Source organism: Anabrus simplex, chromosome 13 (genome assembly GCF_040414725.1).
Source record: "Anabrus simplex isolate iqAnaSimp1 chromosome 13, ASM4041472v1, whole genome shotgun sequence".
Taxonomy (NCBI): Eukaryota; Metazoa; Arthropoda; class Insecta; order Orthoptera; family Tettigoniidae; genus Anabrus; species Anabrus simplex.
Window position 1 is genome coordinate 54,465,960 of NC_090277.1, and position 24,104 is coordinate 54,490,063.

General features: G+C 39.9%; 1 long non-coding RNA gene across 1 annotated transcript in view; it reads left to right on the top strand.

Annotated features, from left to right (window-relative positions):
• The first annotated feature begins 12,185 nt into the window (after nucleotides 1-12,185).
• LOC136884745 (uncharacterized) overlaps nucleotides 12,186-24,104 on the top strand; it is a 33,290-nt gene continuing 21,371 nt past the window's right edge. Inside the window, exon 1 of the long non-coding RNA XR_011018886.1 lies at nucleotides 12,186-12,477. This is a non-coding gene — a long non-coding RNA (uncharacterized lncRNA). The remainder of the gene's footprint in view (nucleotides 12,478-24,104) is intronic.

Sequence of the window (24,104 nt, forward strand, 5' to 3'; positions counted from 1 at the left end):
AATGACTGCAGTATCCAGGAACGGAGGGAAATTAAAAATATGCACTCAAGCTTTCCACCGAGAGCATAAAAATTCAGAAAATGAAATCTATTAGGGCTTCTCCATTGAGAGGAAAAATGTGCTTGGGTTGTAATCTACCGGTACTTACCTTCTTGACATCGATGCCCCGAGGAAAACTACTTGAACGTCAGGTGAGAATGAGGAACGTGAGGTGAATTGATTTTAAGCCACTGGTTTCCTTTAATAAATAGAATAAGTTAACCGCTTATGAACTTTTGTAAGTAAGATTGATTTATTCAATGCCTGCCGGGCTGTTTGGCTCAGACGGTTGAGACGCTAGCCTTCTGACCCCAACTTGGCAGGTTCGATCCTGGCTCAGTCCGGTGGTATTTCAAGGTGCTCAAATAAGTCATCCTCGTCTCGGTAGATATACTGGAACGTAAAAGAACTACTTCGGGACTAAACTCCGGCACCTAGGCTTCTCCGAAAACCTTAAAATTAACTTAGTGGGACGTCCGGCTCCATGGTTAGCGTGCTGGCCTTTGGTCACAGGGTCCCGAGCTCGATTCCCAGCAGGGTCGGGAATTTTATCCATAATTGGTTAATTTCGCTGACACGGGGGCTGGGTGTACTGTGTGTCTTCATTTCCCCCATCACGACGCGCAGGTCGCCTACGGGAGTCATAGATCTGCATCTAGTGAGCTGAACTTGTCCTCGGACACTCCCGGCACTAAAAACCATACGCCATTTCATTTCTTAGTGGGTCATAAAGCCAATAACATTATTATTATTATTATTATTATTATTAATAATCAATGCCTGGTTTTCTCTTTATTAGTACTGGCAATCGTTTGCACTAGGCATAAATAAATAAATTACAGATAACAATGAAAATAGAATTTAATGACATAGTACTAACTACAACAGTAATAAACTTGGCAGGTTCGATCCTGTTCAATCCGGTGGTATTTGAAGGTGCTCAAGTACGTCAGCCTCGTGTCGGTAGATTTAATGGCACTTAAAAGAACTTCTGAAGGAATACATTTCTGCACCTCGGTGGCTCAGAAAACCAGAATAGTAGTAATGGGACGTAAAGCTAATAACATAATTGTACAATAATACATTGTACGTGTCGGTATCGCATGACATTTTCATGCCTGTGGATTTCTCGTAAATACTGGTACGTCGTTTAACAGCACAACAAGCTTCTTGTTTCTACACTGTTAACGCACAATCTACTTTTTATTTTAAAAACCATTCGCTGCTACTCTAATTGCGCAAAGTCTTCTGTACCGGTACTGTAAACGGTCTTTCAACATTGTTTCATCAGTCTTTTTCTTCCTCACTGTCTGCTTGTCATAGTTGCCATGCGTTATATTTCATTCTCCTGGTATAAATTTATTAGAAGTGTGAGCTGTAAGGGGGTAAAATAATCAGAATGTGGGTGGGGTATCATACTTAAAACTAATACATTTTAAATTTAAAAATGATTAAATTCCAGTGTACAAGAAGTTTCTAAAACTTGGTGTATCTCTAAGCATACCAATCCTGCTGTGGTACACGGCCTTCATCTGACAAAGTACTCATAAACTCTTCCCTTAAATTGGCCTTTCACGAAAATAAGGGCTATTTTTCAGAATCAGTCGAAATAGTTTTCTTTCTTTTCCCTTAAAATTTGTGCTTAGAGGAATCTCCACTTGATTGCCTCTAGCAGCAGTTTTTTGTGTTGAGTGTAAAACAGCACAGCTATAAACATCTCTCGCAGCACTGCGATATGTTCGACAGTAAAGACCTGCACCAAATTATTTAAAAATAATTACAGCAATAAAAATTGATATCAGAATATAATTTTCTTTACAAAATGATACTTTCTTGCTGTGTAGTGCACCTGGGATTGTATTACCCACAAATTTTGCAGAACATTTAACTGTTGTCACTAATTTATTCGACAACGAATGTATGACGATAAGAAGTTCGTGTAGTTAGTCCACCAAGTTTTGAAGGAGCTCTTAGCCTGAGGTTAACAATAAAAATTGTATGGTTTGATATTTTTCAAACTTCATTTGAACAGTTTTTAACTTTAATTTTGTTTGTATGTTTGTGTTGCAATCAAATTGTTATAACAGACTTTGGCATCAGTCGTAGTTCTGTATAGTAGTTTCTGAAAAAAGAAGCAATTGAAGTTAAGGATGAACATCTAAGTGGTTCATGGTTGGTAGTTCAGGAGCTTAGCCGTAAAAACACGGAGGCAGTCAAATAAAACCTAATAAACATTTAATTATATTATGATAATGAATAGTTCCTTTGTTCATATAACTTGACCGAGCTTGATAGCTGCAGTCGCTTAAGTGTGGCCAGTATCCACTAATTGGGAGATGGTGGGTTTGAGCCCCATTGTCGGCAGCCCTGAAGATGGTTTTCCGTGCTTTCCCATTTTCACACCAGGCAAATGCCAGGGCTGTACCTTAAGGCCACGGCTGCTTCCTTCCAGTTCCTAGTACTTTCCTACCTCACCTTTGTCATAAGACCTATCTGTGTCGGTGCGACTTAAAGGAAAAAAAAAACTAGACAGTATAATGTATTACTTATACCTGCTGTAATTATATTGATATTAAATTATTCATGTTACTTTATTTGAGGGGACCTGAATTGCATTCTTTACTTCCCTTTTGTAGCTATTGGACTGGTTTCATAATTTGTGTGGAAACTTGCATGCACTTTCCTCTTAGGATTTAACACACATTTCCATACTAGCTCTTATTATGAGGTGCTGTAAATTAATGTAGAATGTACCTTGTATATCCTAAATTAATCTATTGGCAAATGCAATAAAATTTTGGGGCTGTTGCTACAGAAAATGTCTTATTGTCCAACTCCCACTCACATTCTGCATGATTCCATACTGTGAAAATGTGAAAAAGAAAACTAGTTGAAAAGTACTATACTTATTTGTATTCACTGTTCAGTAAATTGTATTAATTTTTTTACTTTCTTCTTCCCCATTTAAACTTCAGTAAAAGGACCCAAACGTTCTCTTGTGAGAAAAATTGGGATGTGAGAAGTTACAGTAGAAAGGGTCTGGTATGAAGAGAGATCTTTGTAGGAAGTTTTTACGACTGGAAGCTCTTCTTGGGATGAAATGGATTTAGTGATAATATACAGTATGATAGTAGGGAGAGGGTGAAACCCGGTGTTGGCACATTGATTCCTGTTGAATAGCACAAAGGAGGTCGTATGCCCTCGCTCCATATGAACACTGCGGTGATGTTCGGAATTTAATCCAGGCTTTTGGCCCACAATCTAGTGATAAAATGTACACCACCACTTCTATCCTGCTGGCCAAAATACTGATAGTGAAAATTTTTCCAACCAACAGGACTTGAACTAGTTAACCGCTATGGTGTTCCTATTTGTATTTGTAACTTTCTACACAGCTTAAAAAAATTCTACTTCATAGCCCCCAAAGAAAGAACTGTTTTTAATGGGAATGATGTTGTCTGGGTCATCATCCATATTCTGGTTTGATGGAGCCCTTCCATTTTATTTCTGTAAAACTTCTACATCCTATATCTACTCAAGTTTGTTATATTCATATCTTGGTCTACCTGTACTGTTCTTACTTATTATTTAATGTATGAATACAATATTATATACAATATATATAACAACCATCTCAAGTTCATAACTTAAGTTCCATATCAAAAGATGAAAGTCAGAAGAGCTTCGCTTGAGACAGCAAGTCCTCTACAGAGCCTCTATAAGCACGCAAAGGACTCTCAAATGCAATGTGTCCACTGTCTGCTCCTCTTCTCTGCAGTCACGTTGCGGTGATGTCTTCCATGCCCATTTGAAGAGTGGCTCCACATCTACCTTGGCTGGTCCTAATTACGTTTAGCATCTTCCACTGCCGTTTGAGAAGGAAAAATCCACCTGGGCACTTGCAGGGGTTCTTAATGATGTGATAATGTGGCAACGAGGATTGCTGTTGCCATTCTTCTTTCCAGGCGTCCAATACATTAAAGGTGGTGTCCTGTAGATTCATTGCAGTACGCCAAGAAGGGTGTCTGGATTTGTCATTTAGCTGGAGAAGCTGGTCAGAATTAATAGGGAGGTGAAGATTGTTTTCTATTCTTCCCTAAGTTAAACAGTGATTGTGATCTTAGGGATGTAGGTGGTATGTGGCTTAGGGTGGGAAGCCAGTGTGTTAGTTGGTCGGATGCACCCTGTAATAATACACATTGCTTGGTTCAGCTGGGTGTGTACTAGTCCAAGTAGAACAGCAATATTCAGTGACAGAATAAAGTGCAAGAGCAGTTGATCTCAGGATTTGAGCATTAGCACCCCAGGATGTGCTCGCCAGCTTTTGAAGGTTATTCCTGGTCTTGATCTTGGCTGACACATTGAGGTGATTCTTGTAGGTCAAGGACATGTCCAGGGTGACTCCCAGGTATTTTGGGTTCCTACAGTACTGCGTATACTTCTTTCTTTAAGATGTATCCTCTCTCTTCTGGCGAAATCCTGCCATATTGTTCTTTCATTGATAATTGATAATTTAAGTTAAAGAATTATCTTATGTAGAAAAAAATATATTTAAATTTTGAACTGTTATATTTTCCTTCCTGTATACTTAGTAGTTTGTTTGCTTGTTTACTCTTACAGCATATCATTATGAAACAATTCAATTATATAAAACAAAACATACATATTTGATATATTGATATTTTATGGTACTAATGTAAGTTGTGATATGTAATACTTAGATCTGTTCATGTAACCAAAATTAACTAATTTGATGTAACAGGAGTGTATTAATTTACTTTATGAATACTCTGTAGGCATATTAGAATGTACTGCACCACAGTGAGCTTTAGCTCAGGTGCCTCGGCTAATAAATAAAAATTCATTATCTTTTCATTAGGGATTTGATCTACCAATCTTGCCTTCAGTGTTCTATGACATCACATTTCAAAAGCTTAAATTTCCTCTACGAACCTACTACGCTGGCGTAGCAGGGGGAGATGTGACACTCCCACGTGGTGCGTCCCAGGTGGTGGATAGGGGGGTCCTAACCAGCTTGCCGGCGGACTTGAGGGAAATAAAATACCTCTCGCGGACCACACTACCCCCTGTGGATGGGGGATGCAGACGAAAAATACACCCACGGTATCCCCTGCCTGTCGTGAGAAGAGACTAAAAGGGGCGACCAAGGGATGATTGTCTTAGAAGTATGAAACTACTTTTGATTAGTACCATCACGCAGGGAACACCATGGGTTGCCTTTACTTGCGAGTAGTACCACTATATGAAGTACGAAATAGGTTTGTGCTTAGTAGCAGCAGAGAGAGGGTCACTGTGGGTTTCCAGGACCCACGAGTCGTACCCATGTGAGAAACACCACGGGTCTCGGTGTTGCCTGTGATTAGTAGCACTATGAGCAACACTGTTGGTCTTCATTGCCTGTGATTAGTACCCATTATGTGACGAACACCACGGGAATACCGGCGCCCGTGATTAGTATACCTAGGTGAGGAACCCCATCGGTTTGCGTTGGCTATGAGTGGCGCCATTGTGAGAACACCATGGGTCTGCGTTACCTGTGCGACGTACAATACTTGTGAGTAGTACCATCATGTGTGGAACACCGTGAGTCTTTGCTACTTTTGATTAGTACCCAAACATGACAAATTCCATGGTTCTACTTTACTAGTGATAAGTACCATTCTGAGGGTCCTTTGATCTGGATTTTGGACCCCTTTTGACATCAAGCATCCTAGATTCAAGATTGTGCTTTATGAGTGGTCCCTTGGTCAGTAACACTATTATTTAGATCTTTTTTTTACTTGTCCACTGTTTTTTTGGGTTCATGTCCATCTATTCTTTCATTCATTTTCTATTTTGGTCAGTGGATGATTTTGAACTTTTTGTCATTTCATTTCGTACCATTAGGGGCCAATGACGTCGATGTTAGGCCACTTTAAACAAGGATCATAATCATCTTAAATTTCCTTACTTTCGGAGTTACAGTTGGTTTCACTTTCACACAAGTCTTCAAAAACATCTTATTCCTGTATCAAGGTTTGAAGTGAGCAAATTTCTGGTCTTCCTTGCTTGTGCTAGTCTGTTGACCTTGATACTGCAATAGTTTATTCTACTGCCCAAGTAATAAGATTCATCTACTGTTCTTACTTTGACTTCATTTCCTAATCTAATATTTCCTGCATCATTGTGACTGCATTCCAGTACTTTTTTTCTGAATTTTTCATCTGTACTCCTTCTCAGACTGTCCATTCAGAGAGAGTTGGCCATGCGGTCAGGAGGTGCACAGCTATGAGCTTGCATTTGGGAGATATTGGGTTCGAACCCCACTGTTGGCAGCCTTAAAGATGGTTTTCAGTGGTTCCCCATTTTCACACAAAGCAAATGCTGCAACTGTACCTTAATTGAGGCGGATTCCTTCCCACTCCTAGCCCTTTCCTACCCCATAGTCGCTGTGAGACATATCTGTGATGGTGGGACGTAAAACAGCTTGATGAAAAAATGTCCATACCATTCGGCAATTTATCCAGATCTTGCAGACTTGGATAAAATATTGAGTAATCTGTTTGAATTACCTTTCCTTGGATTGGCTTCTTTTCCAAATAATTCTTAAATTTCCTGTACTGTCTGTTCTATATAAACATTGTAAAGGAGAGGAAGCAAACTTCAGCCTTGCCTCACTCCTTTCTGGATGCTTTTTCATAGCCCATTATTCTTAGCACTGCATGCCGACTTTTGTACAGTTCAGTGGCGGCTCGTAACAATTTTTAGGGGGTTCACAACATTTTTGTTCATGTCTCAAACCAGCAAGCAAGTAACATAGGTACATAAATCATTTCACTAGAAGCTCCTTGTCCGGTTCCTTTTTCGCAAATATGGCAGAACCCCTGTAACCGAGGATAAATTTTATACTAGACTATTCTGTTAGTGTAGAACAAAAGTAAAATTGATAATAACTTTACTACACTGTGAATATTGAAGGATGCGAGCACTTTTCTTGGTTTTTAAATAGTTCACCTGGGTATGACGAAGCATAGAAATAATTTGTACTGCATTGACCAGTCTATTTTCTTAAAAATAGTTTCCGAATTGACCCCAATAGTCTCCACATTATCTCAGTTAATCAGGATTCTACTGTATCACATGTTAACTATTCTCATCTTGGAAATTATGGACAACACTAGCATAGAGAATTCAGTACTCATGTCTATGTGCATGAGAATTTTCGTGTTTATTTATTTTTGCACTCAAATGAGCAAGGTCTTTGCACCCAGCTGAATTCCATACACTTCTTTCTTTGCTCTACAATACAAACAAAAAAACACATTCCTAGATCTACATCTACAGAGCCACATACGGGTTTCGTACACTTCTCTCTTAAACTTATGCCTATACTCGCGTTTGTCAGTTTTTGTAACTTTTTTCGATAATCAAATCTAGTCTGGTCCAAGGGTTTTAATTTCTCATGTATCCTGATATGTTAATATTTTGCTGTTTAAAATTACCTGAACTGAATTCATTTCCTCTTACACAAAGAATACCATGGTTACAAACCAAACAGAAGCAAAACACAACTCAAATTAATTTCACTTGAAAAGATTTTTCAGTCACAAGATAAAGCAAACTTCTTCCTGCAGTTACGAACACCTGTTCACAAAGAGCCAGAAAATGCCTATTCAGAATTACTAGCGAAATCTGCCGGTAATGTAAATGCAGTAGTAGCTCCTGGGAGGCTGTGGCTAACCGTAATGGGGGAGGTGGTGGACCCTTGTGGTCAACTGTAATACTGCCAGTGGTTTGAGGGTGGCTCTAGACGGCAAGGTACATACCTTACCGTGCTCCTCGCTTATGGGTATATAAGTGCATAAACCATGACGTCATCTGCTTTGTGCATGCGTATAGTCTTCAGCACAATAGCGCATTATCCAGTGTGCTCGCTGCACTGTCAGTCAAAACGAACAACTGTCGGTGTAACAGAGCTTTGATATGTCGAATGCTTTAGATTGATTGTTGAAATCAGGTCAAAAGAAAGTTTTTAATTGTCCATGAATGCGTAAAGATGTATTAAAAACTGGGTGTTCACGTGCTCATGTGCTCCTCAGAGCCCACCGCCACTGGTACAGTTCGTAGATAATTCTTCCTGGGTATCTGATCCCAATCACCTTCAGAATCTCAAATAGCTTGGTCCAATTAAAGTTGATACAGATCCCGATTCCTATAGGGAACCTGCAATATTTGTCCCAAGTGAGTAAATTTATAATACCAATATGGTTGGTCCATTATTGGACATAATAAATTTTTCATTTTCAGGTTCCCTATGGAAATCTGCATCATCTGATGGTCAGGCAGGCATCAGTTTTTGAAAATGAGATACACTCATAGTGCATTGGCACTGCTGGTGGCTCCAAGTAGCCTACGCAGTGGCCTCCACGGTATGCACTAGCCATGCGTCTTGGTAGGCGTGCTATTTACCAACTGATGAGCCCAACTTAGCACACTGGGGTGAAACACTGGAAACCAGGAATGAGTTCGCTGGAAAATTTATAATGTCCAATAACGGACCAGCTATATTGGTATTACCCATCAAAGTTATCAATTGCATTTTCTAGATCTATGAATGCCATGTATGTGGGCTTGTCCTTAATTCGATCCGTAAGATAAGACGTAAAGCCAGGATTGCTTCATGTGTTCCTATATTTTTTTCTGAAGCCAAACTGATCTCCCAACTCAGCTTAAAAATTCTTTACATTCTTCTGTAAATGATAGGTCTAGATTTTGGAATTTTGTAGAGGTGAGACACTAAACTAATGTGGTACATTTTCACACTTGTCAGCACCTGCTTTCTTGGGAATAACATTCTTTTTAAAATTGGATGTTGTTTGAATCCCAATATCAGCAGCCCTGAAGATGGTTTTCCATGGTTTCCTGTTTTCACACCAGGCAAATGCTGGGATTGTACCTTAATGCCACAGCTGCTTCCTTCCCACTCCTGGGCCTTTCCTATCTCATCACCATAAGACCTAACTGTGCCGGTATGACATAAAGCAAATTGTAAAAATAAAAACCAATTTTTAAAAATTGGATGCACCTCCCCTGTGTCATAGATATTACACCAATGGAATCAACTAGCCATGCTGATTTCTCCTAGGGCAGTTGAGAGGTGAGGTGCGATGTGCAGAGTTGCAGAACCACAGAATGAAAGATATACAGTGATTAGCGATCCCATTCTTCATACTGTGTTATCGAGCGAAGGATGGGTACCAAATTCACTTACTGGTGATCTGGTAACCTTGCTTGGATCTGGGTGCGACAGCATTTTAGTACAAATGTTTGGGAGCAAACTTAACCACCTATCGGAGTAAACTGTAGTTAGCCGCCCATAATATTCTGTGTGGTGTGCACACCTTGCCAGCATAGCTGGCCTGTTTGTGTGTATTGGAGGAACCATTTTCCTGAGATGTCCCAATTCCTGGAATTGACTTTATCCTCGTGCAGAATCACTCTCTCCTCTCTTGGTCTATCACCCTTTTAGGGATGACCTTGTCTTGTTGTTCCTCTGTTGGTGGGGGCAGCAAAATAACATCCACAGTATCCCCTGCCTGTTGTGAGAGGTGACTAAAAGGGCTTGAGGAGCTTTCAACTTGGGAATGTGAGTTGGTTACCACGGGGCCCAGAGCTGATTTCTGGCATTGCTTCCACATACTTGTGCCAGTCTCTTCACTTTCATCTATCCTGTCTGACCTCCCTTGGTCAACTCTTATTCTTTTCAGACCCTGACGGTATTAGGTAATGAGGCCTAGGGAGTCTTTAACTTTCACACCCTTCGTGGCCCTTGTCTGTCTTTGGCCACTACATTCATTTTTTGAAGTGTTGCATCTCCTCAGCTTTGTCTCTCTGATTAGCATTTTATAGAGGATGGTTGCCTAGTTGTCTCTTAAAACAGTCACAACCACCACTTTGTTTTGTTGAATATGAAAGGAGAGAAAGGTGTTTAAGCCTAGCTTGATTTGTGTTGGTCATTGCTGTGTTGGCATCTTGCTATTAGATCCGTGCTGTGGCGAAGAATTATTATAAGTTTTAAACACATTCTTTCTTCAAAGGTTTTGATAGGTGGTCTTTCATTATTTGTAATACAGCTGGAAAGATGAAGCAAGCCATAAAAGTAATTGTCAATACCTGAGTGAACATTAAAGTAATGATGTTCCTCTGTAGTGGTAGAGATGAAGGTGAATTCTTCAAAGATGGTTGTGAAAATTAAAATAGGAATATTAGCATCAGGTGATTATTTCCTGTTCAGAAAGCTGGTTCTGCAAGTTGCATACATATCTTGGAACTTCTTTAAATGAGTGATAGTAGATCAACATTATTTTTGTTAAGGGGAAAGAAATATTTAATTTTTGTAACTTTTTAACAGGTTTTTTTTGGAAAAGTGTATGTATATTGTTGAAGTTGCTCAATCAGGAAGTCTTACAAATTGAACTGTATGCTTACCAGTACCTGTTTTTTCTGTGCTGTAACTGCTTAACTGCTTGGTTATGCAAATAACATAATAATAGTTTCATGAACACAGTAAACACAGTAAAATATAAAAAATATAAAACATAACAGGTTGGGAAACATTACAGCTACAGACTGGATGTGGAAAACAGCATGGACCCTGTGAAGTAATGGAACATAGCCTTTCAAGAAAGGAAATGTAGATAGTTATTGCCCTTGGATAACACATTGCTTTTAAAAAGGCAACAAAGCAAAACTTGAAAGAACAAAATAAAACTCAAAGATATTTATGAAGTAAATTTAAGTGTTAACTACACCTGCTGACATGTGCAATGCACAAAAGAAATTTTAATCACAACTTTAAAAGGAAGTATCCGATACATGACGATTTAGATAGATAATAATTTATTGCGCACAATGTGCATAGAGGATCACAAAATGAGGGCTAATCCCAATCTACACAAGCTAGAAAAAAGTCCTAACATAGAGGCACAGGAAACTTGCATCACTACCTAAAACTCTTCCAGTAATGAGCATAGATTTTGAGCGAATATTAGGTGATACAGAATTATGGGAGGAAAACCTGACACATAAGTTAATTATATTAGTTACAAGGTTTAAAAAAAAAAGATTGCCCCTTAAACAAAATGTATGAGGTCTTAACTGAAAAGTTGTCATCTCGACAAATTTAGCGGTGAATGTGAATCTCGAGGATAAGCTCTTGCGCAAGCAAAGAAATTGTTACATTTAAATGAAGTTCATAACTGAAAAGAAGAAACGGTGCTTACCCTGAGACCAGGTATCCCGTGACAGGACCGATAGGGTGTCCACTCTCTAGGATGGTCAAAAATCAGACTCGAGACTACCTTGCTTCCACTGAAGGAGCAGGTAAGATTGAGAAACAGGAAATTGTGCAACCACCAAAGAGAATCAATCAGAAAACAGGCTTTACCTTTGACTTTCACATTCACCAATTGCATGAACTCTTTATTTTCTCCAATCAAGTCTCTTCTTTCTTGCTGATAATAAATGTTCCAGAAGTTTTTTATGCAATAGGAAATGTGCTTCTAAAACTGCATGTGTACGAACACTCCATCTCACAAGTTTTGATAACAAATGAAAATATTGAAATTCACATATAAATTATAATTTTGACACAACACACAAGTTTCTAAAACAAGATAATGTTGTACAACACCAAAAAAATTTTGAAACAATAAATTAAAGAAATGTCTATTGGATTCCCCCTACTATCTTATCACTGCCACATTTTTTGGAACACAAGTGAAGGAGATAAATTATATTTCCATGGGGTTGGAGGATGGTTGCACAAGAGCTCAATTGGCACTTCCTCTATGTAATACTAATTTAGCTTTGTCTGTTACATTTACTGCAGTGGGCTGGGCATCACAGTGCAGAACCATCAGCATTAATCACAAGCTGCTACATACTAAGAGACTGGTGCAGCTCAAGGATTTGCTGAACTCTTATGGATTTGACAGTTCCCAGTATTGTAGAATGAAATGGAGTGCACTGTTTAGATAGCATACTTATCTGAGGATTGTGGTTTCCTAGTCTTTCTTTGGAATAACCTTTTCCCATACTTTATTAGTTTTCTTTCTAGATGTCTTCTTTTGAGAGGAGTTTTTCTTGTTTCTGTATGCCATGTATTTGTCAGCTTTATAGGTATGAATGGTTGTCTAAATTTTTTCTTGTATTTTCCAGGTAAACTCAACATATCCAGAATTGAAAACAATGCATTGAAGGTGGAATCAGCTCTGTCCATTTCTGGTAGAACAAGCAGCTCGGAGAAGACTGGAAGAGGCCCTGGCATGAACAGTTTCCATCCGTACAGCAGACTCGACAAGCACATTCAACGTAGTCTCAACGTCATTTATACTGTTCACATGTTACCTGGGAAATCATTTCTCCGTACAGAAACAGGTCTGTTACTGCATTTTGACTTATGGTTTAATAGTTTTTAACATAAATATGCCTTATTGGTGGGATCATCCGAAAATTTGTATAATGTAATGAAAATGAAACGGCGTATGGCTTTTAGTGGTGGGAGTGTCAGAGGACAAGTTAGGCTTGCCAGATGCAGGTCTTTCAATTTGACACCCGTAGGTGACCTGCGTGTCGTGATGAGGATGAAATGGAGACGATGCATACATCCAGCCCCTATGCCAGCGAAATTAACCAATGAAGGTTAAAATACCCGACCCTGCCGGAAATCTAACCTGGGACCCCTGGTACCAAAGGCCAGCACGCTAACCATTTAGCCATGGAGCCGGACGTATAATGTAATGAAACAAAATGAGTAATGTGTAACCTACCAACCATTCAGAGAGTGTCTTATGGTTGGTGGTCAGCTGAAATTAGTAGCCATGACTGGGAGACATATTTGATCATTTGGTTTTTGCAAAGTGGTTTCTTTTAGAAGTAGCTCTTTCCTTTTTAATACCTTCAAGATTCCTTGTTTTTAATATATTATGCATAAAGAAACGCTGGCTCCGTGGTGTAGGGGTAGCTTGCCTGCCTCTTACCCGGAGGCCCCAGGTTTGATTCCTGGCCAGGTCGGGGATTTTTACCTGGACCTGAGAGCTGGTTCGAGGTTCACTCAGCCTACGTGATTAGAATTGAGGAGCTATCTGACGGTAAGATGGCGGCCCCGGTCTAGAAAGCCAAGAATAATGGTCGAGAGGATTCGTCGTGCTGACCACACTACACCTCGTAATCTGCAGGCCTTCGGGCTGAGCAGTGGTCGCTTGGTAGGCCAAGGCCCTTCAAGGACTAGTGCCATGGGGGGAGGGCATAAAGAAACAGTTCTGTTCTTGTTTTTTATGAGAGAATGGAGTGGTGGTGGGGGGGTGTAAGATTAAATTCTCCCATTGATGTATAAATATCTTTCTGTTGAAATACTTTGAATTTAAAATGAATTTGTTCCATGTGAATTGGGGAAATGCATACCTTAGTAGGTTGCTTGTGTTTAAGTGTGTAGCCTGTAATTGCTTTACTTGGTCGAGGTGTGTGTTCCAGTATGTGGTAGTTATTTTGAACTGAATGAAAGTCAAAGTTGATCACTTTTTTTTTACAATGTACATTTTCTGACGCAAAGTGATTGGCTCAAAGTTTGAGCATATTATCAGAGATATCTTGGACCGAGCAAGTTGGTTGTGCTGTGGGGGGCATGCAGCTGTGAGTTTGCATTCGGGAGATAGCGGGTTCGAAGCGCTCTGTCGGCAGCCCTGAAGATGGTTTTGTTTTTTCCCCATTTTTACACCAGGCAAATGCTGGGACTGTACCTTAATTAAATCCACGGCTGCTTCCGTCCCACTTGTAGCCCTTTCCTATCCTATCGCTGCCATAAATCCCATCTGTATCGGTGCAATATAAAGCAGATTGTTAAAGTAACATTTCTTGGCTAGATAAAACTTCATCTTTATTTGCCAATAAAATGGAGTATATCCCTGCTTTAGAAACAGGTATAAATACTACTTGCTACAAATGGCCAAGTGTTGTGGACAAAAGTATGAGAAAGGGAAAACAAAAAAACCACTTCATTATGGAAAACCACAGCATGAGATGAGATACTGGTATGACATGTGATGTAGATTTTTCTGTAGAGGCCTGCACAAATTTTAGTCAATAATAATAATAATAATAATAATAATAATAATACAATTTGGAAGTGTGCGATCAGGGATGTGATTTTTTTTCACATATATACAGTATGTATAATATAACTATTTATAATAGTTTTATTATACATTCAGACCAGTCAATACAGACCGAACACAATATTAACCTATCATGGTTAAGTTTATTAACATATATACAGTATTCGTTCATCATTGGCGGCTGTAACTCTTTAAGAGTTTAACTTCTTCCTGCATAAAGTGAGCAATTCAACTCGGTTTATGGATGTTTGCAATGACTGGAGGCACCTCTTTTTCGTGAAATTTTTGCGAAACTATTTACCTTTAAGCAAAATGGCAAAATAGTTGATGAAATGAAGTGGAATTGGTTTTCGACTCTAGAAGCATAATGAAATATAATTTAAAAAAGGATAAAGGAAATTCCCATCCTATGAGAACTTTCAGCGTCAAAATACCTTGAACCATACACAGTGCGTAGGGATCTAATTGGTAGTTCATGTAAAGCAGTTAAAGATATTGATGTGATTGCCAGTCTTCTTTCTGCAATGGAGGCTTCATGGATCCCAGTCAATATTTGATAGAGAGAGGTCATTTTCAATGTATTGTTAGATAATGACTCCCAGTAATATGGCACTCATGGTATATATGTATTTTTCAGACTGATTAACTTATGTACATAGGCTAGGTCTTCCTTGTTAAAGTGTCAGGATAATTTGTTTTTATATATGTAATGTTTTCATCAGAACTCATGTTTCTTGTACATAGGTAAAAATAAAATTTTTTACTGGAAATTATTAGCTATCTTTTGGTTTAGGTTTTATTGCTTAAAATTGGACAAAAAATTTAATGAAATTATTGATGAAATAAAATAAAAATAATGAAAAAATACAAAACATACTTTTTAAAATGACTAAACAGACCAATCTTGGCTTAAAACATATGCCCACACAAATCACACTCAATGGATGCAGGAAGGTAGGGTTATAATTGACAGGTTTCTTGCTTGTTGCTTGGCCTCTTGATATTTATGCTGTGTTCTTTTACAAACAAGTTCACAGCAGTGGATGTAGTGTTCTGCCACAGTGAACGGTCCACAGCACATTCTTCCCATGTCTGTATATTTATAGTTGCAGCTGGTCCTTAAAGTGCTTAAAAGGGGCTCCATGAGGTCTACTGCCAGAGCCAAGTTCCCAATAATTAGGCAGGGAAGCCTGGTATCACTCATGCGGTGAACATTGCCCAACAATCTGATTAACGAGGATTGTTGCCTCAGTGCTGTTAAGCTGTGCTTTGTAGAGAACTGCTGTGTTGGCCACATAATCCTCCCACTTATTATTCAAGACTTGTATAATTTTTTGTTGGAAGCGCTAGTTTTTGATATCATGGCGACAGTGTCAGTTTCACATCCATACAGGAGCATGGAAATAACAGCTTTGTACAGTTTGGTATGCAGTTTGTTGTTGTTCATGAAGATTCTGTATTAAGTCTGAATGCTGGATGAGTAGCCCCAATCCTTTTATCAACATCTTGTTTGGAGGTACACTGTTTAGGTAAGATGCTTCCAAAATATGAAGTGATCAACCTGCTCCATTGTGTCCAAGATCGAGATACTGAACACCTGGGGCAGGTTGTGCAAGTACCTTTTTTTTTATGCATTGATGGCAAGACCAAAGTGATCACATGCAGTTTTAAAGCAGTTGACTGGCTGTTTAAACATTCAGTATTGGTAATGATAAATGAAATAGCATATGGCTTTTAGTGCCGGAGTGTCAAGACATGTTTAGCTTGCCAGGTGCAGGTCTTTTGATTTGATGCCTGTAGGTGACCTGCGCATCGTAATGAGCATGAAATGATGGAAACGCACACGCAGCCCCGTGCCAGTGAAATTAACCATTGATAGTTTTAATTCCTGACCCTGCCAGGAATAGAACCTGGGAACCCTGTGACCAAAGGCCAGCACGCTAACCATTTAGCAATAGAGCTAACACTAGTTAGAAGTGTTAGGAATGAAAGCTTCAGTTTTTTGAAGAAACTTCTAACCTCTTAGTCTGGTAATGTTTGTACTTCAAGTAGACCAAAGGTGGGCACAGTTCGGCGCTCTAGCTCAGGCCAGTAAAGGAACAGTTACAGCCTAGCAGCTGCTGGCATAGCGCTAACTAGTGAAAGGGTGTATATCTAGAGAGATTTAAGTTTTATTGTGCTTAATATCTCGTTCTATTCGCTGCTTTATATTATGGTAAGGACAGTTATTTTGTATACAAATGCCTTGTGCAAAGCAAATGTTCAATAAATTTAAGAAAAGGCAGGGTGAATAATTGGTAGGGAATGTGCCAGCTGGGTGGTAGCCTTAAATGCATATTGTAGATTCATATCCACTGCTAGAATGCAAATAGGTCTAGTTTCCCTATTTTTAATCAAACCTTTTTCAGTTTTCTCCTGCTGCGTAAGGATTTGGTCTAGGAGCTTAAATTACCTCATTAACTATGAATATGTTGAACTTTCTGGAATCTTTGGTCAAGAAAAGCAATGAACAAAGGGTGTACTATAATGTTTTATCCTTTCTACCCAAATGAAGTACATTACAAAACAGTTGTTACATCCACCTTCTGAATATAATCTCCTTGTAACTGTATGCACTTTTGTCACCAGTGTGTGTCTCTCCAGACCTTGACAGCTGTGTCCAGTTCTGCAGAATCTGCAAAATGGCAACCACTGAGAGGTTTCTTCATGTTCAACATTTCTTTGAACTGCCCCTAGACTTCCATTGCATCAATTGTTTCGTTTGTGGCTCATGGTAATGGAGCCGTATCTCATCACCAGTCACAAGACTAGCCATGAAGTCGGCTGGATCTTGATCATGGCGGTGCAAAAGTTCTCTGCACACGTCCACATGCCTCTGCTTTTTGTCTGCAGACAGGTCTAGACACGGGCATAGATGGCACCTTCCCTAACTTTACGTGCAGTGTGTTTTGGCTAATTCCTGTGGCTGCCTCCATTTCTGTAAATGATTCATTGGTTTCCTTGGATGGCCTGTATCACCCGGGCAATGTTGGCTGGTATTAACGGTCACATTCCTTTCAGAACTGGTTCCCTTGTTTCCCTTGTCCACCGATGTGCACCCTGTTTTCCAACCTTCCACACGGTTGTAAACAGTTTTTCTTGACTGCATTTTCTGCATAGACTGCCACCAAGCGCCGATGAATTTCTGCAGTGGTCATGCCTTCTTTCCATAGGAACCACGTTGTATAGCGCTGTCCCTGACGGTTGCTTTCCATGTTGTCTGCACCTTCGCTGACAGTGTTATGAAATGGTTATGACGAGTGCATTCGTTGGCCCCTGTGAGTGTCCTGCTCCCAAATGGTGGAACAAGACACTAGTTACACATCACCACCTCCAAAAGTAAAATGTGAACCATACCTGGACATACAAAAAATCAAGTGTAAAACAATATAGTATGCCCCTTGTAACTTTTTTTCAGTTATGAGGAAGACAGTCTGATGGATGGTGCAGATATTTTACTGACAAGGAAAGTTGTTTGCAACTGGGATTTTCTTCTTGAAACTATTTTGGCTCAAAGTGGTATTTAAGGCTGTTTTTGAACACCAAAGTCTGGAACGGTCTGTCCCCTGCCACTACAGTGAGTGTGGCTTCCTGGTTTGGAAAACTTAAACAAATTTGATTGCTCCGTTAAAGTCAAAGCAGTTGCTATTCCTTTCATTGCTCTACACATTTATCATCTAGGCGTTAAGCTTGATAATTTTTATGATTGAACCCTACTGTCAGCAGCCCTGAAAATTTTCTGTGGTTTCCAATTTTCACACACCAGGCAAATGCTGGGGCTGTACCTTAATGCCACACCCCTTCCTTCCCACCCCTAGGCCTTTCCAATCCCATAATCGCCATAAGACCTATGTGTCAGTACAACTTACAATATTCTAAAAAATTCTATGATTTTTATTTCAAATATTTCTTCATAATTGTGCCAGATTCAGTATATTCTTTCAGTTTTAATCCTAATATTTTCTAAGTATTGCATTTCATTGCATTGCATTTCCCAGAACTGTCATGTCTGTCTTAGCTGGCTTCATTATCTGCTTCCATTTTCTGTTCTTAATTCCACCATTTAGTTTTCAGTAATCCTCATTTCTAACACAGTTAAATGTACTTTTTTCTCTGGCAATATGGCTGATTTAGTATTAAAAACTTCATTTTTTGTCTGTATTGACTCAAGATTTTACAATGCTTGGTAAAGCTAAAGGTTCCACCTATTCAAGTCTAATGAAAAGGAGGTTTGATGGTTGTGCAAGGGTTTTTTTAAGTTTGATTCTAACATGTTGGTGACAGACCTGTTCGTGGGTCTCATGATGCATTGTACATAATGGACCTTCTCACATCGTTCACAGATTATGCTTTTGAATCTTAGTTTTTCTGTACAGAAGGCAAATAAAATTCTTGAGACATGTAAGGGATACATAGAAGATAGGATAATAAATTATTCGGTATTCATATTTCATGACTAAGCCTTTTATGGAAAAATAGAAGCGGTACAAGAAATGCTTTGACTAGTAGTTATATATTAGAATACCTAACTAGCTACAAGAAAGTTCCACAACTTGGTCAGAATAAACTTGGAAAAGTTAATGGCCCCTGAGCCAATTACTTTTCAAGAAACACTCCGAAGCACTGGGCCACCTGACGTGCAGGAAAACTGTGACATGGCTTGGAATAGAATTGAAGAATGGATCACAGATGCAGCGCGCAAGGTCCCAAAGATGAACACCGTAGTGAAGTGACAACACTGGATGACTGACGAAACTTTTGTACTGGTTGAAATGAGACTCAACATCTGGCTCAGTTACAAATCCAGAACAAGGACTAATGAAAAAAATGAGCAATGATATTGAACACGCTTGTAGAAGAGACAAGAATGAACACATAAAGAAACTGTGTGCAGAACTAGAGGCACATGCGACCGAAAATCACAGCGCAGAACTGAACGACAAGGTGAAATACTTGGCACGAGAGTTTATGCCTAAGACTCGGATTATTAAAGATGACCAAGGGAATATCATCACAAATGCAGCGGGCATCGCCAAAGTACGGAGAGAATACTGCATCAAGCTGTTCACTGATAACCCACAACAAATGCCAGGTCACCAGAACCCAACAGAAACGGAACGTGCAATAAAACAACTCCAGAACTGGAAAGCACCAGGCCAAGATGGAATTGCTGCTGAAATCCTAAAGAACATGGGTGACCTAGGTGTTGACATCCTCCACATGTTGTCTGAAGATAGATGTTGGAAATTGGCTGGGCCAGTGATGCCACTCAATTTTTGTACCACTGTTCAAGAAAGGTTCTCCACTTGACTGTGCAAACTATCGAACGTTAGCCCTCCTCTCCCATGCCAGTAAAATCATGCTCACGGTGCTGAACGAAAGGCCGAAGACTTTCTTACTTCCACAAATCTGAGGAACAAGCCGGATTTGTTCCAGGCAAAGGAACTTGTGAGCAGATCCTAAACATCAGACAGCTCATAGAGAAGACAAAATATCAAGATGTTCCTGTGCTTCATGGACTAAAAGAAAGCCTTTCACAAGGTGAAATGGTCAAAGCTGTGGGATATACTCATTGAGATGGCAATGCTGAGACAGTGTACCTGATTCAACAATATTGTACTCTTTGAACATTGTGGCAGAGTTAATGGAAACTTTTCAGACCTCTTTTCTACTAGTCTGGAGTGCGACAAGGTTCAATTCTCTCCCCCCTCCTATTTAATGTATACAGTGAGTACATTGAGGGGGATTCTCGAGGATTGGAGTGACAGAATCACAGTTGGTGGCAGGAAAATTAACAATCTCAGATATGCGGATGACACTGTAATAATTACAACAGATGATCATGAACTAGAAGCCGTCATGCAGAGGTTAGACGAGCGAAGCAGAGAATATGGTCTTGAAATCAACAAGACCAAAGTGATGATTGAAGACAGTTTTAATACATACCTGCCATAACATGAATTGCTGATTATGAGGTTGTCAGTCACTTCGAGTATCTAGGATCCATTGTCAGAAATACCAGAGACTGTGAACCTGAGATCCGTAAGTGCATTGTGATTGCGAGAAATTCAACAGCAAAACTTACTCGTATCTGGAAGGACACCTCCATCACTTCCAAGACACAGCTCACCCTCATTCGAACTCTGATCTTCTTTTGCGACCTATGTAGCAGAAATTTGGACGGTGAAGACGGCGGATTGCTGCAGGATTGATGCTGTAGAAATGTGGTGCTATAGGAGATTACTGTGAATACCATGGACAGCACACCATACTAACGAATTGATCCTGAAACAACTCTGCATCAGAACAAGACTGTCGACCCTTATCAACCAAAAACAACTCGGATATTTGTCATATTGCCAAAAGACAGGAGGCAATGGAAATACTTATCACAGAGAAAAGTCGACTGCCAAAGACCTAGAGGACATGCATAGTTACGATGGATTGACCCGATCAAGAGCTTGACCAGGATGAGCTTACAGCAAACGAGTCACCATGCCCAAAGCAGACTCCTGGAGGATCACCAAAAGGATTGTCACATTATACCACTACACCCTTACAAAGGGTTGGACTAAGAGATCTAAAACATGCAGTGCAGTGATTTTGAATGAGGGATTCCTGGACTAAAAATCACTGCTAACATTTAACAAACCCTCTGTGGGTGGGGGACACAGATGAATACTCAAGGTATCCCCTGCCTGCCATAAGAGGCGACCAAGGAATGATTGTATTAGAACCATGAAACTACTTGTGATCAGTACCACCACGCGTCGCTTTTACTTGCGCGTAGTACCACTATGTCAGGTATCAAATAGGTTTATGATTAGTGGCACACTGGAGCACCATACGGTCAGCCCCCCCACTTAGAGTGCACTGTCAGCTTTTACAGTACCCATGATTAGTACCACTATGAGCAACACCATGGTTCTGGCTTGCCTATGATTAGTACCCACTATATGAGGAACACCACGGGATAGAGTTCCTGTGGTTAGTTGCGCAGCTGTGAACTTGCATCCTGGAGATAGTGGGTTCGAACCCCACTGTCGGCAGCCCTGAAGATGGTTTTCCGTGGTTTCTAATTTTCACATCAGGCAAATGCTGGGGCTGTACCTTAAGGCCACGCCCGCTTCGTTCTCACTCCTAGGCATTTCCTATCCCATCGTCACCATAAGACCTATCTGTCGATGCTACGTAAAGCAAATAGCAAAAGAAAAATGGTGTTGCAATGTGCGAAACACTATAGGTCTGTATTACATGTGCGAATTTCATTGCCTGTTAGTAGTATCATAATGTGTGGAATACCGCGAGTCTATGCTACTTTTGATTAGTACCGCACCATGACAAATACCATGGTTCTATTTTCCTAGGGATAAGTATCATTATGAGGGGCAGATGACTTTGATTTTGTACCCCTTTAGACTGCAAGCATGATTTGATTCGGTATTGTGCTTTAGAAGCAGTCCCTTGATCAGTAATACTGTTTTGTTAGTTTCTGTGAATGTGATGAACTGCGGGTTGGATCCACTGATTGTTTTAAATTCATATCCATCCATTCATTCTTCGTCCTCACGTTTTGAATTCTGGTCAGTGGAGGATTTTGGATTTAATTTGTCAATACATTGTCTCATTTTGTACCAGTAGGGGCTGATGACCTAGATGCTAGGCCCCTTTAAACAAGCATCATCAACATTTAACAAAGTTTATTAACCATTTAGCATATTATCTAATATCTTATAATAGAGCCATATTTGTGTTTGCATAAGGACAATGAAACTTGGTTCTTTTGTTACCAAATTAAAATACTGAAGTGATCTGGTATTAATCTAGTGGTCTGATAACACTGACATGCAAATGTATACTTTATGAAATGCTGTATACTACCATAATGCAGGTAGCCAAGTGTACCAGTTCTAATATTGAACTACACCTTACGGTTAAAGAAAAATGGAACAGTATGCAGAGGTGAGTAGCAATCTCTGTTGCTGCCAAATATTGAGCACATTGTAGGTGATGTTTGTAGAGAACTGTCTCGTGCTTGGCTCCAGTATTATAAAGCCAGAAAGAGGTGAGAACTTCAATTTCTTGCTTAAATTGAGAGTGGCTGGAAAGTATGAATGCACGTGCTGGTACTACGGTGTGCATTGTTTCTGGAATGGTTCTCTGTGGTTGCCTATCGTTAGTCACAGCTCACAATTTCCCTAACCAAGAAAGCTCAAGCTTGTGAGCCTGCTGTGGACTGTGGCGGCTGAGTTATGAATGGACTCGGAGCCCAGTGAGCCTGACCAACCTCTGTTTGCTCAGATAAACTGACTCAAGCATGTTGGATGATCGAACAAACTGAGCTTCGAATTAGAGCCAAGTTGGAACAAGAATAAAGTTTGACACCAAGCTGAAAATTATTAGCTAGTGCACTCTTGCAAACTGCTTTTTAGTTATAGAAAAATTGGAATTCTTTGAAAAATTCATTGGACGACGGCACCAAAAATGTTTCTGTTGCTCCTTGAAAATCCATGTAAGTGCATTAAGTGAAATACTTAATCTGACAACACTGTTCATTTGGGCTTGGTCCAAAAGATCCATGAGCCTTAACTCATTTTGCTTAGTGTGTCAGTGTTGCCCAGAGGCCAGAGTAATGAGTTACGATACGAAAAGCTACCTACAATCGGAGTTGAGACATACAATGCAGGCTTGACTAGAAGCAAGTCTGATTTAGAGGAATTAAGAATAAAGTGTTGGACTTAGAAGAAAGGGTTGAGAGACTTGAAGGATAAGTCTGGGAGGGTATGAAGAGAAATGTAGTAATACATGGACTAGGAGACTCCAGTAAGGAAAATTTCAAGTAACCTTGCCGATCAGAGAAAGTGGATTGTAGTGAGGGTGACATTGCCAAGGTTTTTAGAACAGGAAAGAATATGGGAAGACCTGTAAAAGACAGTTTCAAAAAATGCTGTGAACTTAAAAGGGACTAAAATGTGGATCAGAAAGAAACTAATTTGGAACGAGATGAAATACCTAAGAAAGCTACGCTTTCACTTAGGTAAATCACGTGACCTGGGTCTCAAAGAATTTATTGGGGGAAACTGACTAAAGGCAGTAGCAGATTCTTGGAAAGGCAAGCAGCTACAGGAAATGGAAGAAAGCTGTGTCAGCAACAAGTGGGAAGGCTAGTTTTGTGGTAGGCAGGCAAGAGAGTGATGACAGAGTAGGAGACGGAACAATGAAGCGTGTGGAGAGACTATCTCGCAACATCCATAGTCCAAAACTGTGGAAGCAGAGGAAAAAGCAGTTTACTGAACACATGACTGCACAGCAAGGGAAGGATACAAATGCAAGATACCAAAAAATTTAAAGGTAACAAGGGAATGAGAAGTAAAAAATTAGACATGGATACAGTGGAAGACATAATTTGCTCCCCAAATGGATCACACAGTAAAACTAGGAAAAGCAAGACGCAAGTATTGCAGATATTCAGACAGGTAAATACGAAGAGTGTTTTGTAAGCAAGGTCAGTTTTGTTGTAGACACTAGTAGTTTGCGCACATATCGCAACGAGTGCATGAGTAGTGTACCGGCATGCCTCGGGAACAACTGTGCTCAGTTTCAGCTCTGTAGCTAATCTGTACGGTTCTGTTCTGTGCTTTCATAATGTTTAAGACTCAACTTGCCTGCCGCGTGTGAGGTTCGGTCAGTGATACGGTTTTTGTCAGCAAGGAACCTGTCTGCTGCAGAAATTAATCAACAGATTTGCGAAGTGTACGGTGATACTGTTATGAGTGAAAGCAAAGTGCGTAAGTGGGTACGACAATTCAAAGGTGGCCATGACTACGTCCATGATGACCGCTCCGGTCGCCC